Below are 17,515 nucleotides of genomic sequence, written 5' to 3' on the forward strand. Positions count from 1 at the left end.
TGTCCCTACTTCCCTTGGAGAAATGTTGGGGGGGGGGTATGGAGTTATCTGACCCCTGAGCCATCTGAAGGCATCCCTGTATAGGGAAGCTTTTAAATGTTTAATGTAATATTATGTTTTCATATATGTTGAAAGCCACCCAGAATGGCACCCCAGTGAGTTGGGTGGGAAATAAATAGTAAAATTCTTCTTATTATTGAATAGGGCATCCCTATTTTCATCGGAGAGATGTGGAAGAGAATGAGTCACCGAGTCCTTGAAAGAATGCTAATAGAAGAACAATTGGCCATTTAGCAAGGGTTAGTAAGAAAGATCTTGAACACCAACATGTGTAAACATGTCTGCACTAGTCAAAGTTCATATGGGAGACTGGAAATCACACAGGGAATTTCTTCTTTTAAATAGCCACTTCATTTATGAATAACTGAGTAACTAAGACCAACATCGTGGTTCATTTTGTTTTATCTTAGCAGCCAGTCGTTAGGCAAGTTCAAGCCATTTTCCGTTACCTCTTGGAGGAGCAGATTGCATGGTTTAACTATGCAGTTTGTGAATAAGTAGGTTAATTTGCTTTTCTCAAAATTTTCCACATTTAGAAGAAGAAGAAAAGAGTTTGGATTTGATATCCCGCTTTATTACTACCCGAAGGAGTCTCAAAGCGGCTAACATTCTCCTTTCCCTTCCTCCCCCACAACAAACACTCTGTGAGGTGAGTGGGGCTGAGAGACTTCAAAGAAGTGTGACTGGCCCAAGGTCACCCAGCAGCTGCATGTGGAGGAGCAGAGATGCGAACCCGGTTCACCAGATTATGAGTCTACCACTCTTAACCACTACACCACACTGGCTCTGATTTAGCTTCATTGGATTTCCCCAAGTTCTAGTATTAGGAAAGAGGAGAAAAACTTTTCTCTATCCATTTTTACCATACCATACATAATCTGGTACACCTATATAATGTCACCTTTTGCTCACCTTTCTAAGAACTAAAATGTTATAACCTCTTCTCATAGGCGAGTTGCTGTATCCCACAGTTTGTATGTACAGATGTTTCTCATACATTTTATAAAATCTTCAAATAATTACAGGCTGTCAAATCAATGCAGTTCTAAAACTATTCATTCAAAGTATGTTTCAGTCAAATATAAAAATGTAAAGAATGAGAAAAATAACATTAAAGACTATTTACTTACTGTGGGTTGTCAATCAAGGCTTCAGAGGGGTGTTTATTGAATAAAACATTGGGGAAGACGTAGCGGATATGAGATGCTATGCCACCAATGACAGGGTCACCTGTCTCATACCACTCATGTGGAATAGGTACAGGGCTGGCTGTGGTAAAATTAGCACTATGCACTTGACACACCATGTTGGGGAAGAGCAGGAGAAGCAGCAGCAGCAAGGTTCTACACATGGACTCTTCTTGGCCTCTCTACAATATCATCATTATCATCATCATCATCAGCCTGATTTGAACAGCATGGATTTGGAGGCAGCAGATTCTGCCAATTCAGTGCTTAAAGGGACATGCATGCATCTTATCATTAAACCCTGTCACAAAGACCTGCCTTGAATGGTAAATAAGATTTGGAATTTTGCTGATATAATCACAGTGCCTGGCCTCTCTCTCCTGCATTATCCTAACTCGCTATGGAACACTGGGGTATTATAAACATTTCAGGCTTGCTTGTTGATTCTCCCCCTGACCCCACATTCTGTGTTCTGGAGCATTGACAAGGTGAATTAATTACTGCAATTTGAATAATTACAGGGGATACAATCACTTCTTGCAATTTTTTTTACGACTCCACATTGCATCATCATTAGCAGAGCTGCCAAGTAAATATATTTATCACCTCATGGAATTATAGTTTAGGAAGAACAAGGTTTTTCTTGCTTGTTTTGTGTGTGTATGCAACCATGTAATGGAGAAGAGCGAAAATGAGGTGATGTTAGATACTGCTCTGGGTGCTTTTGTGGGTATCTTGTCAGCAAATCTTCAGTGGAAGCAACATGATAACTTTCTATTTTGGTGAGCAGCAAGTTCTCACCAAGAAACAATGGTTTCCGGTAACTAGGTCAACTGTATGAATGCAACGGAGGAGGCAAACTGGATAATATGTGGGGGGAAATTGTAATTTTCTGTTCCTTGGCATGAGGAAAATTTGCATTACATTGGTCTGTAAGATGGAATGTTATTGGTATGTATCTTTATCAGTTGAGGAAGTGAAGCCTCACCCATTTGCCATTTCATACCAAGGTCCCTTTGATCCTTTGTTCTCTCAATGACTTGTCAGCCAGGCTATCACTTCATGGGAAATTAGCTTGTCCGAATTATCTTGCTGATTCAAGGGATTAGAGATGTCTAGTACACAGTTTAGCGTCCCAAACCCTAATTAAATTCTGAGACTTGCTGGGTCCAGAGATTACAATGGTCTGTCAACCACAAGCTCTATATTGCTTCATAAAAATAAATAATAGGTTTAATCATCTCTACTCCTCATTCATATCAGCTGACTATTAAGAACAGTTATTGCATTCTGTTGAGGTTTCTTTTTCCAACTCAAAGTTTTAGTTTCTTCATTTGAACTTTGGATCTGCATTTGAACTTCTGTCGCACTTGGTCAGAACAGCCTCTTAAAAGAACAGGCAACCATTTTGCAACCCGGAAATAAAATATTATTTATTTCATAGATAAAATGTTCACAATCTGATCATAAAACTGCCTCAATTTCATTTGGCCACACTGTCCTAATTTATTTAAATATGTTGATGTTTTGGAGTAGAACACAAAGAACATGTTTGAAGCCACAAAGTCTTCTGTTTATATCTTTCTTTGTATTGGATGCTACTTGTGGAGGATTGAATGACACAGCCTCCAATGACGTTAAATCAAAGTCAATTTAGATTTTAGTGAAGTTGCCTGTCAGTGTGAAGGCCAGATATATCATTCAGAACTGCAATAACTGCAGGCATAGAATTCCTGTTCCTGGATCCTGGGTCCAGCACATCCTTATGCCCACACAGCTGCAGCAGTTGCTTTAGTCAGTGGTTGGATAGGCAAACTCTGCATCGATCACAATCTTCTTGGGAGCAGAGCTGGCCCAAGACATTTTGGTGCCTGAAGTAAGCCACAAAATGGCATCTCCATCCTCTCCAGGGAAGAAGGAATGAGTGAATGTCTCCATCAGGAACAAGTGGGGAATAAAAATCAACATTGGGATCTGCTGCCCCTGTGGATCTTGCTGCCAGAGGTGGTTGCCTCACCTTGTCTCATGGAAGGGCCAGCCCTGCTTGGGAATCATGCAACACGCTGTTATCCTCTATCCCTTTATTTTCCCCTTGTGGTGTAGGAACCTATTACTATGAGTTTGAATGCATGAGGATATTACTTTAAATGCACCTATAGTTCTATATATTCTGCACCATACTAATCAATCTATTATTAAAAGATCATTTATTCTTTGTAATAAACCAACTCTGTGGGGAACATTCCAATTTGTGAGAGCTCATTTCTGGGCATGAGATAATTTGGGTCAATTCTCAGAGCTGTGTCCAGCTGACTCTAGTAAAAGATCTCACAAGGGAGTTTGTTTTAGGGGTTAGGTAGGTTGCACACATACATGGGGATTCCAATTTACACTTTTAGGACCTCATGTTCATACACTGATACCAACAACATAATTGAAACTACAAACATCTCTGTTGATTACATATTTCTCTCTATCAGCTGCTCTCTATTGTTGAATTCAGGCCTTTCCAAAATAATGTAACTTTTTAAATTTAGTTTTTTTAATTCATATATCACTTAGTCAAAAAATATACTATAATACATATATTATCTCTGCTTCTCATTCATATCAGCTATCTAATCAGAATAGTTATAGAATAAGGTTGATGTTTCTCTTTCTCTTTTGGAGTTTCAGTTTCTTCAGTTGAAGCTCATGTTTGCCTCATTTGTCAGAATGGGCTCCAAAAATAACATGCAACCATTTTGCAGTCCAGAAAAAAAGACAAAATTGCTGAAATAGTTTCATTTATTCTCATTTTTTTGATGTTTCAAAGTAGAATACAAAGAAAAACACCATGGGACCTCAAATTCTAATATTATTTATATCTTTCTTTGTATTAGATGTTCTCTGGTGTTCAACTCAGGCCTCACAAGAATAATGTAGCATTTGGGGAAAAAGATGCAAGCCAGTAATCCAGCACTAGAAGCCAAGATGGAGAAGATCTCCACAGCCACCATGTATTTTCCTCTGGTGCTCAGGTAAGTTGGAATAAAGGAGAGCCAAACACTGCAGAAGACCAGCATGCTGAAGGTGATGAACTTGGCTTCATTGAAGCTGTCAGGTAACTTTCTGGCTAGGAAGGCCACAGTGAAGCTGAAAATGGCCAGAAAGCCCATGTAGCCCAAAACACAATAGAACATGAGGACTGACCCTTCATTACATAAGAATATAATTTCTTCACTCATTGATTGCATGTCCAAATCTGGGAAAGGGGGAAAAGTTATCAGCCAAAGACCACAAAGCCCTACTTGAATTTTAGAGCAGGAGAGGACAATGGAATAAGCCAGTTTTTTGCCTACCCACTTCCTGATTGTGGATCCTGGCTTGGTAGCCATGAATGCCAAAACCACTGATATGGTTTTTGCCAAGATACTGGAGAGGGCCACAGAGAACACAATGCCAAAACCTGTTTGTCGGAGTGGGCAGGTTGCCTCCTTAGGTGTTCCAATGAACATCAAGGAGCAGAGGAAACACAAGAGGAGGGACACAAGGAGAATGTAAGTCAGGCTTCTGTTGTTGGCTTTGACGATGGCTGTGTCCCGGTGTTTAATGAAGATGCCCAACACTAGAGCTGTGATCAGAGACAACAGTAGTGCCGAGAAAGTTGAAATGATGGCCAAAGTTTCATCAAAGCCCAGAAAGTTTGGTATTTTAGGAATGCAATTATCCTGGTCTTTGTTTGGATACTTATTTGCTGGGCAACTGATACATGTTTCCATGTCTGAAAAGACAAATGATTAGGAGAATTTGAAACTATGAAGAAAATTCTTAAGAATTTTTGTCATCAGGAGTTCACCTAGCTAATGTTCTTTACCGGTGTAGCTTTCAAAGCTTCTAGCCCAAAGACATTTGCCTGAGATATATCAGAAATAAATCTCAGGCATCAAATCTGGAATTTCTACATAGAGGACATCCCTATGTGTTAGTGGCCCTCCTCCTCTTTCTTAGAATCACAAGGTGCTCTGTAGTGAAAATAGAGCAACATTACAGCTGAAATCTTGTGAGCCAAGAGAGGTCCACTGAATGAGAGATTCACTCTATCTCCAAACTGCCATCTTCTTAGAGAAGTGACCACCACTCCTATTCCATCATAATCTAGTTGAATTTGTATGTAAAATGCATTACATTCCTTTATAAAAACGATGTCTTCAGGATGTTTTAAATATTACATTGCAAACAATGGGAACAATACAGACATCAAAATTTTAATCCTTTCGCCTCCATACTTTTAGTGACAACAAAAATTTAAGGACTTAAGAGTTGGCTAAATAAATGGTGTAGTTTGGTTTTAGCATGACATTTCTCACCCTTTTCACTTGAGTATGTTCCGCTGGGACACGGATCACAATCATAGCAACAAAATTTACTTGTCTCCTTTTTTTTCTTCCCGTAACCAGGATGGCAGTTGTCATTACATACTGACAGGGGTGGCACCTATCCAAAAATATAAGAATAATTTATTTTTAAAGAAAATGTCTGGGGGGACTTAAGCTAACACCAGGGGGTCTATCAGCAAAAGGAGGACCGATAACATGAAACATATGATCCGTATGTGCACAGGTGACACATAGAATGGGATAAAAAGCTGTTGTTAAGCACCATACGAGTTCAATAAGATTCGGGTAAACATAGTTGGCATAGCTATACATACAACTTTATTAGAATTCAATAAACTGGGTATGCCAGTTGATGGAACTGCAGCTGTTTCCTTCAAGAATGTCACTTGGTGTCCTTAAGATGCAAATCAAGGCTTTGGGAATTGGAGGTACTATAGTATAAGGGTTCTGCTCCTACCTGCAGGGTTGTTACTAGAAAGTAATACTAGGAGGGTATTGCTCAGTTCCATGTCTTTGGGGCTGTGCTGGCCCACAAGGTTTCAGGTTCAGTCATCTTTATGATTCAACATTTATATGGAATAGCAGCTATCTTCTAGGAATCTGGAGGACAGTGTCACAAGTATACTGATGACCTGCATCTCTGTCTTGGCTTTCCGTAGGAATTAGGAGAACCAGTGAAGGTGTTGAACTACTGTCTGAAGGTTGTGTTGGACAGGATGGTGGCTGAATCCTTATAAGTCCAAAGTTCTTTGGGTGAGTGTTTTCTGTGTCTCAGAATTATGTGAAGGATCTCTTCTGGGAGGGATGGCACTAAATCTGAAGGAAGAAGTTTATAGGTTGGAACTACTTTGAGATTCCAACTCATCACTAGGGTCTCAAGTGGCTTTTGTGGTTGGCTCTTTATGCCCAGCTTAGGTTTATGCACTAGGTGCAGCTATGCCTAGCATCATACAAAATCCAGGATATTATAATGTTCATTTTAAGCTCAGGCAATGCTGCAACAATAATAGGATTCTATCAAATTCCACAAACTGGAGATCTCCCTCTGGGACTTCACATAAAAGAATGTCTGACAACAGTATCTGATAGCCATTGGTCCTTCTCAATGTGAGATGTCTTCTGAGCATGTTGCTCTTTTTCGTATTGTGGTTCATATGTTTGTTTAGTGTTAGACCTTACAGGATTCCTTAAAGTATATTGCTTACTGCTTGTTGGCTTACCAATATACAATAAATAGAAAGACAATATCCCTATATTATTCAATATAATATCTAATTCAAAGCAAAGTGCAATCAACCTCAGCTGGGCAACAAGTAGGCTCTTTTAAACTAACCTGCAAGCATGTTCCCACAAGTTAAGCTATTTGTTCAAATAGAGATTCTCTCCATTAAAATAGTATCCATCTAGATAGGAATTTCCTCTTCTTCAAGAATACTTTTCTCTCCCAGCAAACTTCACATTTAATCAGTGCTAAGTGACAAAAATGCCTCCTTGTTTTCATTGCATTCCATTTTATGGGATAGCCATGAATTTGACAGACTCTGCAGTTATTTCCTTACCTGAGTCAAGCCCCTGTGCCATTCAATCTGCCCATCATTAATGATGAGCTCTTTCCCTGGAGGGGCCTGAGGATCCAGCCTTCCCACTTTGACCCTGATGTAGGATCCATTTGGGAAAGTGATCAAATTTGTAATATCAAAACCAGCTGCTAATTCTCCACGTTCATTTAATGTAATTTCTTCACCAACAGAGTTGTTGAATGAGATCTTCTGTAGGAATGAGTGGAGCTAGGTGGAAAGAGAATCAAAAGGTCTGTAAAGTATTAAAACATTCTGATTAAAATTGTTGAATAGCTTTCCTAGATGCATTCAAGATCTTTATAGCTAAGGTTTATAAAGTTTTAATTCAACGTATAATTTATGACAGTGTAGAATTGGCTGAATCATTCTTGTTTTCTGCAAATGAAGGCATTTATACCACACACACCACACATGGAGGAAAAATTATATGCTGTCATGTCAAAAGACTTCTTTTATGCCCCCTTTCCATTTCACTTTTTAATCAGTATTGTGTGATGATATGTTCTTGCAATTTTTAAGAGGTTTTGAACAATCTCTCTGGATGACAATATTCAAGCCCACTACCAATTTATTGAGAAGCTGCAGTTTGTTATGCTAGGATGTGCCTCCTACCCTATGTTATTTTTAAAAAAAGGTATATTTGAACCTTAAAGATACTTTTTCAATACTGATCATTTGAATAATTAGTTATATTTTGTGCAATGCCAAACGACTCTGCTGCCTCATTTCACCAATCCCTCCCTTCTCCTCTGCAAATCAATAGTTGATTTTTCTGATGCTTTTGCTGGTGTTGGCAGTACAGAGAAGGTTTTTCAAAGTTTGTATGGGTGAGTCAGAAAGAAATTCTTAAGAAATTCAAAGCAGGAAGGGGATTGCCTATATTTTTTCTATTCTTTGTTAACATCACAAGGTGGCCAAGTGGAAAATATGCTTGATCTTAAGTTTCTTTCTCTTTTTGGTTTATGGCATCCCTATACTTTGCTAGAACAGTGCATACAATCAGAAGGTAGCAAAAGAAAAAAGAAAAAAGAAGACAGGCACACCTTCCTAGCAAATATATTTAACCAATTACGCTGCACCTAACCAAACATGGTTTGAATTTCTATTACTACCCACCCCATTTTTACTATGCACCCCAAAGCTACAAAAATTGTCTAATTAAAAGCCAATTGACATATTGGAAAACACTACCTCCAACTCATTCTCAGCTGCTGTTATTTAGCAGCTATTCTGTCTTCAGGTAGCTGCTAGTCTGGTGCTTATGAAAGTCCCTCATCCAGTATTGGTTCTGTATCGTTTTTAGAAATATGCTAATTCCCATCTTTGATATTGTATCTATTATACTTAAATTTTATTTCTGTAACTGAATATTTTTCATTCTTTTCTTTCTAAGTAAATACCAACTCACATAAAATATCAAGGGAGTCCACGAACACTTTGCAAAACAAACTCTTTGTAACAGCAAACACTACCTTCCAAGGCGCTATATTCTGAGGAGATCGTCTTCTAGCAGCCTCCATACTTCTGTGGTTGGATTTAGCCAAGTGCCTATGTAAGGCATGTGCCAAAGCAGAGACAGCATTATAGATACTGTAGCTGTGGCTGGTCATGCTCATTTCAAAAAATGGCGCAGGAAGGCTCTCCAGCATTTCCTCTCCGGTACAAGGCTTAGCTTTCTTTGTTGACTTAATAGAGTCTATAAGTGAACAACCAAATGTTTGTTCCCAGAAACCTGAGATAAAACCATCTCCCTCTTCCCAGGAAGGATTTACATGTTGCAGAAAGTCTCGGAAGTCACGAACTTCCTTGGAATGAATTGCAAAAGAGATAGCACCATGGAACATTTGAATATTAACACCAATAACGTTCTGAAGAACATATATTATGAAATCAATTTGAGCTGTGGTTATCCATACTTTTCCTTCAGGTAAGTTCTTTTTGGACTGGGAAATTATCAACTGAGTTAACTTCATTATATTTAGAGCAGTGGACAACCATATAATAGATGCACTTTCTCCATATACAACAACTGCATTTGCTTTGCTTGTTATGAAAGCTGGGGACAAGATCCTTGAGTCACCCACTATATTAAATGAGTTACTAGTGATATGAACATGTTGTTTAACTCTTTCTGTGAATGCTGAACAGATCCCATTTTTGAAAAACATTGGTTCAATGGTATTCAAGAAACGTTCTCCAGCTTCATTAGCTGGAGTGATGAGCCCAACCCATTTCCATCCAAAATGCAGAAGCAGCTGGATAATTCCCTTGTACTGAAGATCTTCATTAGGAGCCATGTGGTAAAAGGAAGGGAACTTAATTTGATCATTTGTGGATGTTTCAAATGCACCATATGAAATCTGAAAAAGGAAAAAAGAGAACCATTCCAAAGGGATGGAAGTATTCAAAGGAAACCTATTTATCTCACATATCCCAAATTTACTGATATTTTGGAAAATATCCACCTCCCCTTATATAAAAAAATACAGACACAATTTTGCTCAATTTCTCATTTCTTATGGAGAGCATTCTAGTTAGCATGTCCTGGGCTTAAATGTCCTGGTGCGGTATTATATGATTACAGTGGTACCTCGGGTTAAGAACTTAATTTGTTCCGGAGGTCTGTTCTTAACCTGAAACTGTTCTTAACCTGAAGTACCACTTTAGCTAATGGGGCCTCCTGTTGCCACTGTGCTGCCATCGCACGATTTCTGTTCTCATCCTGAAGCAAAGTTCTTAACCCGAGGTACTATTTGGGGGTTACAGAGCTGTAACCTGAAGCATCTATAACCTGAAGCGTCTGTAACCCGAGGTACCACTGTATATGATTCTATTTGGATATCCCATTTACCAACATGGCACTTTTTAACCAATCCTCCCTTACCTGCATTAAGCACACATCCTTAGTAACCTTGTTCCTGTCATGCACATTGTTTGAGACCCCCATGCTATAACAGTGCTATAACAACAACAAATCCATACATTTCAGTCCCTTTCACTTGTCCCTGTTATGCCACTCCATATTTATGAATCAATAGACTCCTACTGAAAGGAGAGCTGAAGAGTGAATTACGGTGCAAAATCTCAATTTTCTCTTATACAGAATGTTCCTACCTGTGGAATTTTGTAAAGACCCAAGATGTCTGCCATGCACAAGGTGACCTCAGAGCTCAGTCCCCCAATGACTCCTATTATATTTTCCTGGTAGCCACATTTGTAGTTGGGGACAAAGTTATGTGAGTTAAACAGCAGATCCAGAGTGGTGCGGTAGGTCATCTTAGAGTTACAGTAGCTGTCATAGATGTGGAACCCAAGAGTGACATTGGGCAAGACCTTGGGATTCTCATTGATCTCATCAATCACAAACACCAGGGCAAGGATGTGCTGGTAGAATTTTGATAACACGCTGTGAATAAAGTGGCATTATTCCATGGGAAAATAAAATAGGGCACATAATCTAGATTTGAGAGGTACAGCTTTCAGACTGTTAGGATATATAAGGGCTATATTCAAAGGTAGTAAAGTTAATAATGAAGTAAGCTTTATTGGAAAGATGGGTGCTGTTTTGTTCCTTGTTTTGTTCCTTTGGAATGTTTGGATTGCTCTTTAGTACAAATCTTTTTTTTTTCTTTTCTCAAACACATAGATTGTGAAGAAATCTATACAGAATGGGTTAGAATTTTTTTCGACTTTCAGTTCGTCTTCTGTATTTCTGACCATGTTGTTCCTTCTCTCTATACAGTTTCATCTAGAAACATGTGCTGTGCCATATCGCTATGCTACAGTTTTTGAAATTATTGCTATATCCCTTTGGTAGTAGCTTTCTCTGGAAATAAAAATGACAATAAAGCTGCTGACAGCTACCATTTCCAATGCGAAGTATAAGTTTTTTGAGAGAATAAAGATACAGCAATGGGGAGTTACACATATTGTATTTCTACCAAGTATGCCTACTTGTGAACTAGCAATGATGGTTGTCAAAGGCTCTGATCCCATGTTTACAAAGCGCTTTGAATACATTCGTCATTAAACTTACCTCTGCTTCTTTCCAATAAGCTTTGGACACTGCCATTTTATTTTAATAAATATTCTTACCACACTTCATGAAGGAAACACAGGCTGGCATTCACTTGCTATGAATCCTCACAAAACCCCCTAGGTTGTAGATGACCCAGAGAATGGAGATTTGAAACTGTATCTCCCTAGTGCTAGTCTGCCATGATAAATGACATGTGGGCAATGAAATAGGAGGGCAGAGGACTAGAACGCAGGTGATGTAAGTTTCCATATCAAACAGATCAAACACATGTCAGGGAACATTAGCACACCAAACACATGGCAATGGCAGAGGCGAAGAGTGCTTACTCTTACAGCCACTATTGCGCTGACAAAAAGCAATATGGCAGAGTTTTTAAGCGTAGTGAATGGGTATCTGTCATCTGGCCAAGTTAGCATTTCTCTGACAGCAGCCTGCCGTAACATTTTAGGGTGGCACTTTGGGGACAATATCAGAGTCTGACAGTGTTTCATATCACAGCAGAGCAAGTCAAATGATATCTAGTGCACTTTATGCTCCACCTTCCGCTCAGACGTGTGGGATGTTGGCATCCAAAACGCATATGTAAAGGGTTAATTTTAAGAGCTGTAGAACTCTGTGATGTCATATACTTTGTGGCAGTTATGACAGTTATGGCACTGTATTTAATCTGCAACTGCAAGTACACTAAGTAAAGGTTATTGGCTCTTTAAAATTTAAAAGAGAGAGTTTTATATAGTTTTTATAGGAGAAAAAGGAGAACTAATTAAAGGATCAAACGACCCAAGGCTGACTTCTGCACCCTCTGGAAATGGGAGCTGGAGTCTAATTCCCACAAGAAGTGCATCTGGCAACTTCACTATGTAGCTTTCAGCAAATACTGAAGAGGCACCTCCACACTCTCCAAGTGTCCCTATTCCTGATTAAGAGAAGCCATTCTGGTTTATGATTGGATCCCGGAACATCTCAGTTTTCCTTCAGATGTCCCTACTTTCCTTGAAGAAATGTTGTGGGGTGGGTATGGAGTTATCTGACCCCCAAGTCATCAGAAGGCAGCCCTGTATAGGGAAGTTTATAAATGTTTAATGTAATATTATTTTTTTATATGTTGGAGACCGCCCAGAGTGGCAACCCAATGGGTTGGGTGGGGAATATATGGTAAAATTATTCTTATTATTATTATTGAATAGGACGTCCCTATTTTCATCAGAGAAATGTGGAAGGGATTGAGTCACTGAGTGCTTGAAAGAATGTTAATAGAAGAACAAATGGCAATTGTGCAAGAGTAAGTAGAAAATAATTTGAACACCAAAACGTTCACTAGTCAAAGTTTATATGGGAGACTGGAAATCACATAATTTTATCTTATTCTTCTTTTATAAACCCATTTCGTTTATGAATAACTGAGTAACTAAGACCAACATTATGTTTGCTGCAAAGACCTTTCTGAACAGGGGGGAAGCAATCAATTAATAATGATACATGACATGAAATAATAGTTTTGCCTAGTGAAATTTATAGGTTCATTTTGTTGTATTTTAGCAGCCAGTCCTTATGCAAATTCAGGGCATTCTCCATTACCTCTTGGGGGAGCAAATTCCACAGTTTAACTATTCAATGTGTGCATAAGTAGGTTCTTTTGCTTGTTTTTTCCACATTTAGCTTCATGGGATTTTCCCATGTTCAAGAATTATGAGAGAGGAGAAAAAAAAATTCACCACACCATTCATAATCTGGTGCACCTATATAATGTCACCTCTTGCTCACCTTTCTCTGAACTAAAAAGCCCCAAATGTTGTAACCTTTTCTCATAGGCGAGTTGATCTGATCACTTTCTTCCTGCTTTTTCTGAACCATTTCAAGATGTACAATAAATCTTTTTAGATATGGTGAGCAGAACTGTATGCAATATTCCATAATTGGTATAATAGCATTATGATTTGGGTAGTTTTGTTTTTAGTTCCTTTAGGCTTAAGTGAAGATTCCTAGCATGGAATTTGTCATTTCCACAATTTCTATACACCAGGTCAGCATTTTCAATGAGCTATTCATTACTGTCCCAGTATCTCATTTGTGGTCAATCAGCAGTTGAAATGCCATAGATTTGTAAGTGAAATTAAGGCTTTTTTGCCCAAAGGTACATCACTTCACACATTGGATTGCATTTTTCATTTTACTGCCCATATATCCCATTTCAAAAGATCCGTTTGGACCTCTTCACAATCTATTTCTGTTTGAAACACCCTGAAAAATTTGGTTGCATCAGTAAACTTGCCACCCCCCCCCTTCTCCTTCTCTTACTCAATTTTCTCTTTGCAGAATTGGATCACTAAATCTTAAGGATTCCTAATGTCCAAGCGAGAGTTTAGACGTGGCTTATATGTGCAGTTGTTTCTCATACAGTCTACCAAATCTTTCAAATTCATGCAGTTAATTAATTAATATGGTTTATTAATACAATTCTAAAACTACTCATTCAAAACAAAGTATATTTCAGTCAAATATAAAAATGTAAAGAATTAATAAAATCCTATTAAGGACTATTTACTTACAGTGGGTTGTTAATCAAGGCTTCAGAGGGGTGGAAATTAAATAAAACATTGGGGAAGACGTAGCGGATATGAGATGCTATGCCACCAATGACAGGGTCACCCGGCTCATACCACTCATGTGGAATAGGTACAGGATTAGTTGTGGTAAAATGAGCACTATGCACTTGGCACACCATGTTGGGGGAGAGCAGGAGAAGCAGCAGCAGCAAGGTTCTACACATGGACTCTTCTTGGCCTCTCTACAATATCATCATTATCATCAGCCTGATTTGAACAGGATGGATTTGGAGGCAGCAGACTCTGCCAGTTCACTGCTTAAAGGGACATGCATGCATCTTATCATTAAACACTGTTGCAAAGACCTGCCTTGAATGGTAAATAAGATGAAATGATTTGAAATTTTGCCTATACAATCACAGAGCCTGGCTTCTCTCTTCTGCATTATTCTAACTGTCTATGGAACACTGGGAGACTATAAACATTTCAGACTTTTTTGCTGATTCTCCCCTACCCCACATTTTGCCTTCTGGAGCATTGGCAAGGTGACCTAATTATTGTAATTTTAATAATTGCAGGGGAGACAATCTCTTCTTGCCTTTTTAAGGACTCCATGGTGCATCATCCTTAGCAGAACTGTCAAGTAAACATTTGTTGCCTTAGGCAATTCTCAATTAGGAAGAGTAAGTTTTTACTAGTTTGCCAGGTAAATCATTCAGATCAGATGCCAGCCTTACAAATTGGCGCAGGGTTAGCAGCATAGTGTGAGGAGCCAAAGTCACAGCTCTTCTTAAAATATGCACCTGGGTCCATCATTCTTTAATTGAACATATGACCTCCTGTGAATCCTCACAAACCCAAAATTATACATGGTAAAATGAGAAAGGAGAAAGCAGTGACTCTACAATCCAAAACAGAAAAGCAAAACTGATGAAAAAGGGCTGATATCCAATTGTATCCATTTATAAATGGGACAAACTTCCATGAGTGGAGAAGAGAAAAAGAGCTGTTACACAGTGGTACCACATATGGTTCATGCGCAGAGGGTCTGACACTCAATACATAACATCTCCAGGGATCGCTGGAAGAGACCCCAGTCTGAAACCTTCTAAAGCTGATGTCCATTATTGTAGACAATATGGTAGTAGTAGTGAATTGGTTCAGTATAATCTAGCTTCCAATGTTCCTATGTTCGCTTCCTTCTCCTCCCTCTGCAGCTTCCCATAGGAGGGTACCCATGGTGTGCAGGAAAAGCAGAGGAAGGTGAAACGAGGGGTGAGGGGAGAGAGACTTTCTGCTAGCTATCAGGCAATGGCTTTCCCCACCTGCCTTGCCCCACCCTTCAGCCCTAGGAGCCTTTCACAGACCATGACTTTAGGAACAGCAGAAGCAGGCTTTGAATCATTTGATATTGCATAGCATCCTAGTTTCATTCCTTCACACAGCCCCTATTCATTAACACCTCTATTATGAGGGGTCATGCTTGACCTACGTTTTGTATTTGTAACTGGATAAGAAATTGGCCTAACCTGCAGTGTATCCTGGGTAATCACCTCCTTTGCCTATTTTTTCCCCAATCCCCTCTAGGAAGTTGCTGTGTGACAAGGGCCATAATAATGAAATGACTGAAAATGCTGAATTGCAGTGATGGTGATAATGAAATAAATTAGCAATGGAAACACCACTGAATGCAGATTTCAGAACTTTGTCCGAATCTCTGGAGAGAGTATTCCTCAGTAAAATATAGATAGCTGAATGTGGGATGAGTAGAACAATAGCTGGTCATGTTGGGTGTGCTGACTAGCCAGGAAACAAGATGTACAAAACTTCCTTAAGGTAGGAAATCCATTCAGGAGAACTCTCTTTAAGAAACCCTCCCTTGACTGCAATCTGTCATGTACAAAAGACTCACATCTTAGTGCCACCTATGCATCAGCAGCCCACTTCATTATATCACTTATACACACCCACTTCTGGTACTCTTACCGTAAGCCCAGCACCCTTCCACACATCTTCCTGCTACTCTCTGAGCAACATTTGTACTGCACTGGATAGCGTACCTAGGGGCTTGGTAGGGATTCAGTTGCCTGTCCGTGTGAAGCCCAGATATATCATTAAGAACTATAATAGCTTCAGGCATAGAATTTCTGGTCCTGGGTCCATCAAATAGACCTATGCCCATGCAGCTGCAGCAGTGGCTTTAGTCAGTGTTTTGATTGTTGCTCACTATCTTCTTGGGAGCAGATCGGGCCCAAGATCTTTTGGCACCTAATGTAAGCCACAAAAGGGCATTCCCATCCTCTCCAGGGAAGAAGGAGTTAGTAAATATCTACAATAGGAAGAAATGGGGAATAAAGATCTACATTGGAAGCAGCTGCCCTTGTAGATCTTGCTGTCAGAGGTAGTTGCCTCACCTTGTCTCATGGGAGGGCCAGCTCTGCTTGGGAATCATACAACACACAGTTATGCTGTATCTATTTATCTTCCCTATGTAGTGTAGGAACTTATTAATATGAGTCTGAATGTGTGAGGATATTATTTTAAATGTATCCATGGTTCTATATCTTCTACTCAATGCTAATCAATCTATTGTTAAAAGATAAACCAACTCTCTGGGGAACAGTCCAGTCTGTGAGAGGTCATTTCTGGGCATAAGGTAATTTGGGTCAATTCTCAGAGCTGTGCCCAGTTGACTCCAGCAAAATATCTCACAAGGGAGTGTGTTTTAGGGGTTAGGTAGGTTGTGGACACACATGGGGATTCCAATTTACATTTGTAATACCTCATGTTCCTAGATTGACACCAAGAACATATGTGAAACTACAAACACATCTCTCATTTACATATCTATCACTTACTCTCTATTGTTGGATTCAGGCCTCCCAAATATAACATAGCTTTTTTATTTAGATTCTTAAATAATTTATATATCACTTAGTAAAAAAAACCCCAACCACTCTAATACTAATACTCTCTATTCTTCATTCATATTCCAGTTTACATTTGTAATACCTCATGCTCCTAGATTGATACCAACAACTTAAGTGAAACTACAAACTTATCTGTCATTTACATATTTCTCCCTATCAGCTGCTCTCTATTGTTGATTTCAGGCCACACTAATATAACATAGCTTTTTTATTTAGCTTCTTAAATAATTTGTATATCACATAGTCAAAATAAATTACTCTAATACTTATCCTCTAGTCTTTGTTCATACAGTGGTGCCTCGCAAGACGAAAAGAATCCGTTCCGCGAGTCTCTTCGTCTTGCGGTTTTTTCGTCTTGCGAAGCAAGCCCATTAGCGGCTAAGCGGCTTAGCGGATCAGCTGATAAGCGGCTTAGCGGCTCAGCGGCTTAGAAAAGGGGGGGGAGGGAAAAAAACCTGCAGGAACTCACAAGACATTTTCGTCTTGCGAAGCAAGCCCATAGGAAATTCGTTTTGTGAAGCGCCTCCAAGACGGAAAACCCTTTCGTCTAGCGGGTTTTCCATCTTGCGAGGCATTCGGCTTGCGGGGCACCACTGTATTAGCTGTCTAATCAGAATAGCTATAGAGAATAGCTATATGTTGATGTTTCTCTTTCAATTTCAGAGTTTCATTGTCTTCAGTTGAAGTTCAGAAGGTAATGTGAACATTTGCCTCATTTGGTCTGAATGGCCTCTTAAAATAACAAACAACAAGTTTGCAACCCAGAAACAGAGCACAAAATAGATGAAATAGTT

General features: G+C 39.2%; 2 long non-coding RNA genes across 3 annotated transcripts; one reads left to right on the forward strand and one right to left on the reverse strand.

Moving 5' to 3' along the window:
* The first annotated feature begins 1,587 nt into the window (after positions 1-1,587).
* Positions 1,588-17,512, forward strand: LOC310829109. 2 transcript variants are annotated; one of them, XR_014557146.1, is made up of 6 exons: positions 1,588-4,267; positions 6,286-6,379; positions 8,968-11,924; positions 14,370-14,474; positions 15,379-15,627; positions 17,385-17,512. It is a non-coding gene; the product is annotated as an uncharacterized lncRNA (long non-coding RNA). The 2 variants fall into 2 exon arrangements; XR_014557147.1 differs by lacking the exons at positions 1,588-4,267; positions 6,286-6,379 and having other exon boundaries at positions 7,549-11,924.
* LOC310829140 lies at positions 4,092-6,262 on the reverse strand. The gene is made up of 2 exons (XR_014557186.1): positions 5,597-6,262; positions 4,092-5,010 (listed from the first exon to the last, which is right to left on the reverse strand). It is a non-coding gene; the product is annotated as an uncharacterized lncRNA (long non-coding RNA).
* Positions 17,513-17,515: the final 3 nt, after the last annotated feature.

Source organism: Podarcis gaigeae (assembly GCF_964106915.1).
Source record: "Podarcis gaigeae genome assembly, chromosome: 13".
NCBI lineage: Eukaryota > Metazoa > Chordata > Lepidosauria > Squamata > Lacertidae > Podarcis > Podarcis gaigeae.